This window comes from Pygocentrus nattereri, chromosome 24 (genome assembly GCF_015220715.1).
Source record: "Pygocentrus nattereri isolate fPygNat1 chromosome 24, fPygNat1.pri, whole genome shotgun sequence".
Classification (NCBI taxonomy): Eukaryota; Metazoa; Chordata; class Actinopteri; order Characiformes; family Serrasalmidae; genus Pygocentrus; species Pygocentrus nattereri.
The window spans coordinates 34,349,896-34,362,046 of NC_051234.1; positions in this window are offsets into that span (position 1 = coordinate 34,349,896).

Sequence of the window (12,151 nt, forward strand, 5' to 3'; positions counted from 1 at the left end):
ATTGTTGAGTGTAAATAAGTTACTGCACACTTTAATACGCAATGACTGTTCATTTACTGGGGTGGCGGGGCGGCGGGGCGGGGCGTGGCTGGGCGTGGCGGGGCGGGGTGCCTCACAGGCGAGGAGGGCCTGGGTTCGATTCCCCGGCCGGGCGACTGGGGTCCTCTCTGTGTGGAGTTTGCATGTTCTCCCTGTGTCTGCGTGGGTTTCCTCCGGGTTCTCCGGTTTCCTCCCACAGTCCAAAGACATGCAGTCAGGCCAGTTGGACATGCTAAATTGCCCCTGGGTGTGAGTGACTGTGTCTGTCTGCCCTGCGATGGACTGGCGACCTGTCCAGGGTGTATCCTGCCTTCTGCCCGATGACCTCTGGGACAGGCTCCAGCAACCCCCCCCCCACCCCCGCCCCCGCGACCCTGACGGAGAAGCGGCTTAGAAAATGGATGGATGGATATTCATTTACTGACTTTAACATAACTAACCCTAGAAAAATGAATAAATATGAAAAAAAAATGTGCCTGTGCAAAAGTTACGGCACAGTTTATCTTTTATATTTCATTTTTTCTGGTGTGTCAAATTCAGCAAATAATTAAAAACTGTCCATTAAAATTAGCAGAAAAATGTCATACTTTTGTGGGTCTCTATAGAGGATGCCTTCACTTATTTTCAGGTAGAAAAACATTGTTTGACTGAGGGCGCTCAAACTTTTGCACATTTCTCCAAGAACCTTAATTTCTATTAATTTTTTATTTCTATTCTACTTGTTTTTATGATGCTTTTTTTTAGCAAATCTGCATTTTGTGCAAGCTGCTCGTATGTGTCCTCATCCTCCTCCATTCATGGTTGTGGGGGACGGTTAAACACTGGAATGTAACGTGTAGTTTGTTTTAGTATTATTTTGCTTTTATGTGTGAGTTTATACACAATCTCACAGCAAACTGCCCAAAATGCCACTGGCCCACTGGGAGTTCTCCCAATTCTCCAGATGTGCTCTGGCACATGGCCCATCAGGAATTCTCCCGACTCAGATCCACTTCAGCGCTGCATTACACCACCTAATGAAAGTGATATACTTTAGCCTTATCCTGCTAGGATTTAGCCTCCAGTACAACTACAGGTTCCTACAGGTTCATATCTCTCATCAATCACTCACATGACTGTCAGTTGCACAAACCAAATTTGAATAATATGTAGACGGTGCACTTCTTAATTAAAGAGGGATCTACAGTGATCGACAGAGGCCTGAACAAGATGGATGACCCACCCTTACAACTGTCATTTCCTTGTTAAATGTCAAATGATTGGTTGTGAAAAGCTTTTGTAAGAGACAGCAGGTTATTCTGGCATGAACTCAAATGGACTGATGGTAAATTAGGCCAAAGTAAAACAAAGGAGAGACAGGGTTAGGGTTAGGGTTATGACTTCTGCTGTGAGTGCACTTTACTTACACCAGAAGAATCCGCAGATACATACGTGGCCTCTGAAACAGCAGGTGGGGTTGCCAGATTGTTTTGATAATTTCAAGCCAAAAAAAGTTCAAAACCTGCCGGAATGCATGAAAAGCACACAAAAACGTTGACACCCGAAACAGCCTATGCTCATTTTTATAATTTTATTAAAGAACTAAAAAGCTAAGAAACAGAATCTTCTTGCTTTGTTTTTTTATCGTTGTCAAGCATCTAAGAATACCAGGACAAAGAACCAATAAATAATTTGAATAAAATGATTACATTGTTTGATTTATATGTGATCTTATTTCTTGCAGAACTGACATAAACAAAGTTTTTAGACTATTAAAGTTTTTTTACTGCATTAGTTATAGAAATAGCACACGATTATTCCTCAGATACGTTTACCTGAACGCATCCCGGGTTTACCTGAACGGATCCACCGCTCTAATTTACTGATGTAAATTTGATGAATATGTAGTAACGCTAACCAATCAGCTCTCAGTAGCAGTAACGCTAACCATTCAGCTCTCAGTAGCAGTAACGCTAACCAATCAGCTCTCAGTAGCAGTAACACTAACCTATCAGCTCTCAGTAGCAGTAACACTAACCAATCAGCTCTCAGTAGCAGTAACTCTAACCAATCAGCTCTCAGTAGCAGTAACACTAACCAATCAGCTCTCAGTAGCAGTAACTCTAACCAATCAGCTCTCAGTAGCAGTAACACTAACCAATCAGCGCTCAGTTGCAGTAACTCTAACCAATCAGCTCTCAGTAGCAGTAACTCTAACCAATCAGGTCTCAGTAGCAGTAACTCTAACCAATCAGCTCTCAGAAGCAGTAACACTCACCAATCAGCTCTCAGTAGCAGTAACTCTAACCAATCAGCTCTCAGTAGCAGTAACTCTAACCAATCAGCTCTCAGTAGCAGTAATGCTAACCAATCAGCTCTCAGTAGCATTAACTCTAACTATTCAGCTCTCAGTATCAGTAACACTAACCAATCAGCTCTCAGTAGCAGTAACTCTAACCATTCAGCTCTCATTATCAGTAACACTAACCAATCAGCTCTCAGTAGCAGTAACGCTAACCAATCAGCTCTCAGTAGCAGTAACGCTAACCAATCAGCTCTCAGAAGCAGTAACACTCACCAATCAGCTCTCAGTAGCAGTAACACTAACCAATCAGCTCTCAGTAGCAGTAACTCTAACCAATCAGCTCTCAGTAGCAGTAATGCTAACCAATCAGCTCTCAGTAGCAGTAACGCTAACCAATCAGCTCTCAGTAGCAGTAACGCTAACCAATCAGCTCTCAGTAGCAGTAACACTAACCAATCAGCTCTCAGAAGCAGTAACACTCACCAATCAGCTCTCAGTAGCAGTAACTCTAACCAATCAGCTCTCAGTAGCAGTAACTCTAACCAATCAGCTCTCAGTAGCAGTAATGCTAACCAATCAGCTCTCAGTAGCATTAACTCTAACTATTCAGCTCTCAGTATCAGTAACACTAACCAATCAGCTCTCAGTAGCAGTAACTCTAACCATTCAGCTCTCATTATCAGTAACACTAACCAATCAGCTCTCAGTAGCAGTAACGCTAACCAATCAGCTCTCAGTAGCAGTAACGCTAACCAATCAGCTCTCAGTAGCAGTAACGCTAACCAATCAGCTCTCAGTATCAGTAACACTAACCAATCAGCTCTCAGTAGCAGTAACACTAACTAATCAGCTCTCAGTAGCAGTAACGCTAACCAATCAGCTGTCAGTATGTTAATGTATGCTAATGTTAGTGACCTGATGGCCAAAATCTTTTTGCCATAGAAAAAAAATATGCAGGTAAGTTTTCTTTGCGTTTTTAATGTAATATATTATTCTATATTCTATATCCTGATTCTAAATTGAAAGCAAGGACCTGAAGAGATGGTTAGAAACATGTTTAACGGTTCAATTTTAGACATTTAACTTCACGTTTTAATGTAAGAGCTGAAAGAGGAAGTGGTCAAGCCAGAGTTAGCAAGTTCACATGTTTTCATTCTTGTGCATACCATTACAGTAAACTATAAAACTTTACATATTTTCCTGTTTTGGTTGGTATTGAATTTCAGCTGCTCAACAGTTCAGCGTCTGCTTTGTCCTATTTTTCAATTCATAATGTGCCTAATGTTCTCAGTGGTGACCGGTCTGGACTGCAGGCAGGTCAGTTTAGCACCCGGACTCTTTTAATACGGAGCAGTGCTGCTGTAATACATGCAGAATGTGGTTTTACATCGTCTTGCTGAAATAATCAAGGCCTTCCCTGAAAAAGACGTCGTCTGGACGGCAGCAGATGTTGATAAAACATGTTTATATCATTCAGCTTTAATGGGGCCTTCACAGATGAGCAGGGCACCCAGGCCATGAGCACTAATGCCCCTAAACCATCATGAATACTGGCTTTAGAACTGAGCACTGATAACAAGCTGAGTGGTCTTCAGCCCGGAGGACACCGTGTCCATGATTTCCTAAAGAATTTCAGATGTTGATTCGTCGGAACGCCGGACACTTTTCCACTTCCCCTCAGTCCATTTTAAATGAGCTCAGGCCCAGAGAAGGTGGCAGCATTTCTGGATCCTGTTTATATTTGGGTTCTTCTTTGTGTTTTAGAGTTTAACAGCGTTTGTGGATGCAGTGATGAACTGTGTTCACAGACAGTGGTTTTCAGAAGTGTTTCTGAGCCCATGCAGTGATTTCCACTACAGAACCATGTTATTATTTTTTTTTTAACGCAGTGTCTAAGTGACCAATGATCGTGTCCAGTCAAGATTGTTTTTTGGCCTTGTCCCTTGCATTCACAGATTTCTCCAGATTCTCTAAATATTTTAATGATGTTAAGTATCTTTGCCTCTCAGCCCCACCTGGGAGTTGAAGACGCCATCATCTACCTGCTCAACTGAGCATACGCTCACCTGGATAAGCCAGCCAGCTCTGTGAGGGTCATGTTTTTTGACTTCTCCAGCGCATGTAACACCGTCTGGCCCGCTCTTCTGGGTGATAAGCTCACAGTGATGCAGGTAGACGCCCCCCTTGTCTCCTGGATTGTTGACTACCTGACTGGCAGACCACAGTATGTACGCCTGCAGCACTGTGTGCCGGACAGAGTGGTCAGCAACACTGGAGTTCCACAAGGAACTGTCCTCTCTCCCTTCCTCTTCACCCTCTACACCACGGACTTCAGCTACTGCACAGAGACTTGCCACCTCCAGAAGTTTTCTGATGACTCTGCAATAGCTGGATGTATCAGCAGGGGTGATGAGGATGAGTTCAGGGTGACGGTGAAGGACTTTGTCGCATGGTGCGAGCGGAACCACCTGCAGCTCAATGTGACAAAGACAAAGGAACTGGTGGTGGACCTGATGAGGGACAAGGCACCGGTGACCCCTGTGTCCATCAGCGGGGTCAGTGTGGACACTGTGGATGATTACAAATATCTGGGTGTGTATATTGACAATAAACTGGACTGGGCTAAGAACACTGACGCCCTCTACAGGAAGGGCCAAGGTCGTCTCTATTTTCTGAGGCGCCTGAGGTCCTTCAACATCTGCCGGACTTTGCTCAGGATCTTCTATGAGTCTGTGGTGGCGAGTGCTGTCCTCTATGCTGTTGCATGCTGGGGAAGCAGGCTAAGGGTGGCAGATGCCAACAGACTCAACAGACTGATCCGCCAGGCCGGTGATGTTGTGGGTGTGGAGCTGGACTCGCTGACGGCCGTGTCAGAGACGAGGACGCCGTCTAAACTGCATGCCATTATGGACAATGGCTCCCACCCACTCTACGACATGGTGATGAGACACAGGAGCTCATTCAGCTCAAGACTCACTCTACCGAAATGACCACAGAGCACCACAGGAGGTCATTCTTACCTGTGGCCATCAAACTCTATAACTCCTCCCTCAGAGTGTGACTCACAAAGTGTAGTTCATCTGTGCAAAACTCAATACCAAACTGTTCATATGGGTAATAATAATAACTGTGTGCAAAAACTCAGAGGTGCAATAATTTGAACTGCTTTATACTAGATGTTTAATATTTATTATCACAGTCACCGCCACTTTGCTGTGTTCATAAGAAATTAAATCTTGTGTACATATTGCAAATTTCTCTTTATCTTTTGTTCTAAATTATTAAATGGTGTGCATAAATGTACCTAAGAAAACTTAGGAGTCAGTCGGTTGTGGTAAGAGCAAAGACCTACTGGGCCCAGGGAGTGAATAAAGACTCACACACAGCGAATCTCAATCACACTCACAATCACGTTTATTTCAAGCATGGGTTACATATTGATACACCTCAAGCTATGCAGACACAGGATATTGCAGTTTCCCTGCGTAACGTTTCAGTTTAACCTGCTGCTGAAGTTCCCCTTTTCATAGTTATTGTAGCCATGGCAAGCGTTCTAGTTATAGATATTTTTGACGGCTTGTGGTTTCTCTAGTCTGACACAGGTATATGCTATTTGCAGTGGCCTTTTTGCAGTGAAATGCTCAAGCTGCTCAAGCTGTGAGGACGAGGATAGATGTTTCCCTCACATTAAAGTGTTTATTCTTTTCAATTCAATTCAATTCAACTTTATTGTCATTATACAATACAGGGTAGTACAGTATAACGAAACACTATCGGGCTAACTTTCCAGTGCAGTAATAAAAGATGCATAATAAACAGGGCAAAGACAAAGACAGTAAGAGACAGAATGTGCAAATTTCTTTTATATAAATGGATGCAACTGTAACTTCCCTCTGGGATCAATAAAGGATTCTTATTCTGATTCTGATACCATAGATGATGAAATCCCTAAATTCTTTATTATTTTACGTTGAAAAATGTTACTTTTGAATTGTTGCACTATTTGCCCACCCAGTGTTTCAGAGAGCTGTAAACCCCTCCTCGTCTGCTGTGGTGAGTGGGTTAGCAGCCAGTGCAGTATTTCACACTGTGCTCTCTACACAGGGAGAACTGCACTGTGATTGAATGTGTTATAATCCGGTCTACCAAGAACACGACCATGAAACCGGCATCATGTGTTTATACAGAAAGGAGTAACAGACAAGCGCTTATCTCCAGAATGAAAATACAGAGCTTCTCCTGCAGCGAACATTAGATAAAAATCTACTGATCATGACTGAGGAATAAATGCAGAAAGCCACCTGGTCTGGCAGTTTCATGCTGATTAACCACATACCATGAGCATTAAAGGGTAAACAAAACAGAAATCAAGAACACACCCACATCCCTGAGCTCAGACTTGCTTCTGTACTGCGGAACGTTTCCTCAGCCACAGTCAAAACACTGACTGCCTTCACCTTAAACACCACCAGACTGACCTTCCTGATATCCCTGATAACTAACCGTGAATAAAACTACAGTTAAATATTGATCTGCACAAAATATTCTTTACCTGAACGCGAACAAAGCATTTTCAAATGAAATCAAATCAAATCAAATTTATTTGTAGCACTTTTTACAACTGATGTTGTCACAAAGCAGCTTCACAGAATTCCAGCAAAGACAAAGTTTTAACAAGAATGTAAAAAACCCCAGGTGAGTAAGCCAGTGGTGACAGTGGCAAGGAGAACCTAGCAGAACACTAGCAGTAGTATTAGTAGTAGTATTAGCTGGGAGTCTATGAGAACATCAGTGTAGGGTGGGCAGCTAGTCTAAAGCAGGTGGTGGTAGCTGGGGTTGGGCAGCTGGTCTGAAGTGGGTAGCAGGAGGGCTCAGCAGTCGGTCGTCCTTCAGTGTCCGGCCGGACATGTGGGCGATTGTATACTCGGAAAGAAAGCAGGGAGATGGAATTAGTTTAATTCTATCCGTTTGTACATAAAACAGGGAATGTGAACATTTCCAGAGTGTGGCTAACGACTCCGGCAGATCTGACTATGACAGCTTAACTAACAGGAGAGAACCAGAAGGACACACAGACACGGTGGCACTCTGAGACAGTCTGGCATCCCTCCGCTCCACCGTCCACAAACCTGAGGTACCGCGTGCGAGCAGCGGGACGACAGCACCAGCGTCTCAGTTTACTATAATTCCCTGTGTCCATGGACCCCTGGATCTGCTGCCTTTATCTAGGGGGAACATTAGCTACCAAAAGCTAAACTGAACAAGTGAGTTTTCAGCCTAGTCTTAAAGATTGAGACTGTGTCTGAGTCCCGAACAGTTTCTGGAAGATCATTCCAGAGTTTGGGGGCTTTATAAGAAAAAGCTCTTCCCCCAGCTGCAGCCTTAGGAATTCTAGGAACTATTAATAAGCCAGCGCTCTGGGATCTGAGTAGTCGTGATGGCTCGTAATGGGAAATGAGGTCTTGCAGGTATTCAGGAGCGAGACCATGTAGGGCTTTATAAGTCAATAAAAGGATTTTATAATCAATATGGAATTTAACAGGCAGCCAATGAAGTGATGATAGCGCTGGACTGATATGATCAGATGTTCTAGTTTTAGTGAGGACCCTGGCTGCGGCGTTTTGGACTAGTTGGAGTTTGTTTAAATTCCTGCTCGTACATCCTGACAGTAGCGCGTTACAGTAGTCTAGCCTGGAAGTAATAAAGGCGTGTACTAGTGTTTCTGCATCACGCAGGGACAGGGCATTTCTGATCTTGCCGATGTTGTGAAGATGTAGAAAAGCTGTCCTAGTGATGCCGCCTGTGTGTTGATCGAATGATCAATCTGAATCTATTATAATGCCGAGATTTTTTGCTGCTAGTCCAGGTGCGGCTGGAAAGTCGGCGAGATTTAAGATTAAATGTGATCATTTACTTCTTGCTAATTTTGGACCCAGAAGGAGAACCTCTGTTTTGTTACTGTTTAATAGGAGGAAGTTCCGTGACATCCAGCATTTCACGTCTTTTACACAGTCCTCTATGTTCTTTAACCTGTATTGGTCATCAGGCTTGGCTGATCTGTACAGTTGAGTATCGTCTGCATAACAATGAAAGTTTACGACATGGTTACTTATAACTGTGCCTAACGGTAACATGTATAGTGTAAATAATAATGGTCCTAAAATAGAGCCCTGCGGAACTCCAAATCTCACTTTTGAATAATTGGAAAATAAATTGTTTACCCTAACGAACGGATAACGTTCTGATAGGTAAGATCTGAGCCATGATAGGTTGAGACTGTGTCTGAGTCCCGAACAGTTTCTGGAAGATCATTCCAGAGTTTGGGGGCTTTATAAGAAAAAGCTCTTCCCCCAGCTGCAGCCTTAGGAATTATAGGAACTATTAATAAGCCAGCACTCTGTGATCTGAGTAGTCGTGATGGCTCGTAATGGGAAATAAGGTCTTGTAAGTACTCGGGAACGAGCCCATGTAGGGCTTTATACTTCAATAAAAGGATTTTATAATCAATACGGAATTTAACAGGCAGCCAATGAAGTGATGATAGCACTGGACTGATATGATCAGATGTTCTAGTTTTAGTGAGGACCCTGGCTGCGGCGTTTTGGACTAGTTGGAGTTTGTTTAAATTCCTGCTCGTGCATCCTGACAGTAGCGCGTTACAGTAGTCTAGCCTGGAAGTAATAAAGGCGTGTACTAGTGTTTCTGCATCACGCAGGGACAGGGCATTTCTGATCTTGGCGATGTTGTGAAGATGTAGAAAAGCTGTCCTAGTGATGCCGCCTGTGTGTTGATCGAATGATAAATCTGAATCTATTATAATGCCGAGATTTTTTGCTGCTGATCCAGGTGCGGCTGGAAAGTCGGCGAGATTTAAGATTAAATCTGGTGATTTACTTCTTGCTAATTTTGGACCCAGAAGGAGAACCTCTGTTTTGTTACTGTTTAATAGGAGGAAGTTACGTGACACCCAGCCTTTCACGTCTTTTACACAGTCCTCCATTTTCTTTAACCTGTGTTGGTCATCAGGCTTGGCTGATCTGTACAGTTGAGTATCGTCTGCATAACAATGAAAGTTTACGCCATGGTTACTTATAACTGCCTAACGGTAACATGTATAGAGTAAATAATAATGGTCCAAATCTCACTTTTGAATAATTGGAAGAAAAATTGTTTACCCTAACGAACTGATAACGTTCTGATAGGTAAGATCTGAACCATGATAGGGCCGTCCCTGTGACTCCAACCATGTTTTCTAACCTATCTAAGAGAATATTGTGGTCTATTGTATTGAAAGCTGCGCTGAGGTCAAGTAGCGCTAAGAGAGATTTTTGTGACCGGATTTGTAAAGTGAATAGAGAGGACCTCAAAGGAAGTAAAAGTGTCGCATTGTTTCTGACTAATATCGAGAGTATTTTGGTATATTAAGGAAGAAGACGGACACCAGGATCGTCATCTCCGGCCCTCTTCCCACCTACCGGCGGGGATCCGAGCGGTTCAGCAGGCCCTTTCGCGCTAACCCTAACCCAGCGCTCTACCGGAGGGATGGGCTTCACCCTAGTCCTCTGGGATCCGTCGTCCTCTCACGGAACATCGAGAGGGCCATCCGCTGACTTCAAAGCGGCCACATAAGTAGCGGCAAAAATAGAAACATTACTGCTCATCATGCTAGTGTTACTGCTAGAAATAAGCCGATTGCTAGCACTTCTACAAATGCTTATTGTGTAAATACAATTGAGACCGTGTCTGTTCCCCGAATAAAACAACACATCAAAAAGCATCGAAGCGTTTGCCTTAGTAACCTCATTCATATCAGACCAGTTACACCAGGCTACAGCTATGCACACAGCCCTCGTTTAAGCGGCCGGGGTGGAGGTATAGCAACCATCCATACGAAAGCTTTAGGCGTGAACCAGAAAGCAGGACCTACATTTTCTTCTTTTGAAGTTCTTGTACTTAATATACTTGAGCAAGGAACAAATAAACATTCATTTTTATTAATCACAATTTACAGGCCACCCGTTCCGTATTCTCAGTTCTTACAAGAATTCTCTGAGTTTCTATCAAGCCTAATAACGTTTTCAAGTAAAATATTAATTGTCGGAGATTTTAATATCCACATCGACAACCCTCACGACACACTAAGTAAGGCATTCATATCTATCATAGACTCCATGGGATTCACCCAAATTATAAAAGGGCCCACACACCACCTCAACCACACTCTAGACTTAATACTGACCTTTGGTGTAGACATAGATAACAGCCATTCTCCCCCAGAGCACAGCCGTCTCAGACCATTACTTAACCTCATACAAAATCCAGTTTAGTGGTAATATGAGCTCATCACCATGTTATCAGGTTAAGAGGACCATAACTTCCTCCACAGCTGGCAGCTTTATCAGAAACCTCCCTCAGTTATCAACTTCAGTCAGCTGTCCATCTGATCCTACTGAGTTAGATACTATGACCAAATTCCTAGAGGATACTCTTCGATCTACGTTAGACAGTGTAGCTCCATTAAAAAGCAAAATAGTAAGGCAGAAAAAACTCGCACCTTGGTATAACGATCACACTCGAGCTATAAAAAATAGTTTCTTCTGCAAAACCATCGACCTGTATTCTGGACCCAATTCCTACAGGTCTACTCAAGGAAATCTTACCAGAAATAACCAAGCCTATTCTGTCAATAATAAACTCCCCTCTTAGCCTCGGATAAATCCCAAAAACTCTTAAACTTGCAGTAATTAGACGCTGATTAAGAAAGCTAACCTCAATCCCTGTGAACTATCAAATTATAGACCTATCTTGAATCTCCCCTTTATATCGAAGATCCTGCAAAAAGTGGTAACCAAACAATTAAGCTCTTATTTGCATAGGAATCATATACATGACAAAATCAGTCTGGTTTTAGGCCACATCACAGTACAGAAACGGCACTAGTAAAAATTGTAAATGATCTTTTATTTTTCTCTGACAAAGGAAATGTGTCTCTGCTAGTCCTCCTTGATCTTAGTGCTTCATTTGACAGAATAGACCACTCTATCTTACTAGATAGACTGGAAAACCTTGTAGGAGTAACAGGAACTGCTCTTTCATGATTTAGGCCCTACCTCACTGATCGCTATCAGTTTGTTAATGTAAAGGGTGAATCATCTGTCCTTGCAAAAGTGAAGTATGGTGTTCCACAAGGCTCTGTTTTAGGGCCTATATTATTCACAATATATATGCTACCACTAGGCACCATTATCAGTAAACACGGCATAAATTTCCACTGCTATGCCGATGACACCCAGTTATATATATCAAGCAAACCCAATGATAAAATTAAACTTGGCAAGATTGAGGACTGTGTAAAAGACATAAAAGATTGGATGTCAAGAAATTTTCTGCTACTTAACTCAGATAAAACAGAGGTCCTGCTTCTGGGTTCAAAATTAGCTAGAAACAAACTGTCTAACTTAACACTTAACAATCTCTCAGTTGCATCAAGCTTATCTGTTAAAAATCTTGGTGTCATGATAGACGCTGTCCTTCGACACACATATAACTAATATGACTAGAACAGCCTTCCTGCATCTCCTCAATATCAGAGAATTATAGGCGGATTGCAGATGGTCGGTTAAAGTTTGGTGGAGGGGGGATCATGGTGTGGGGTTGTTTTTCAGGAGTTGAGCTCGGCCCCTTAGTTCCAGTGAAAGGAACTCTTAAAGCTTCAGCACCAAGAGATTTTGGACAATTTCATGCTCCCAACAGTTTGGGGATGGCCCCTTCCTGCTCCAACATGACTGCCCACCAGTGCACAAAGCAGGTCCATAAAGACATGGATGA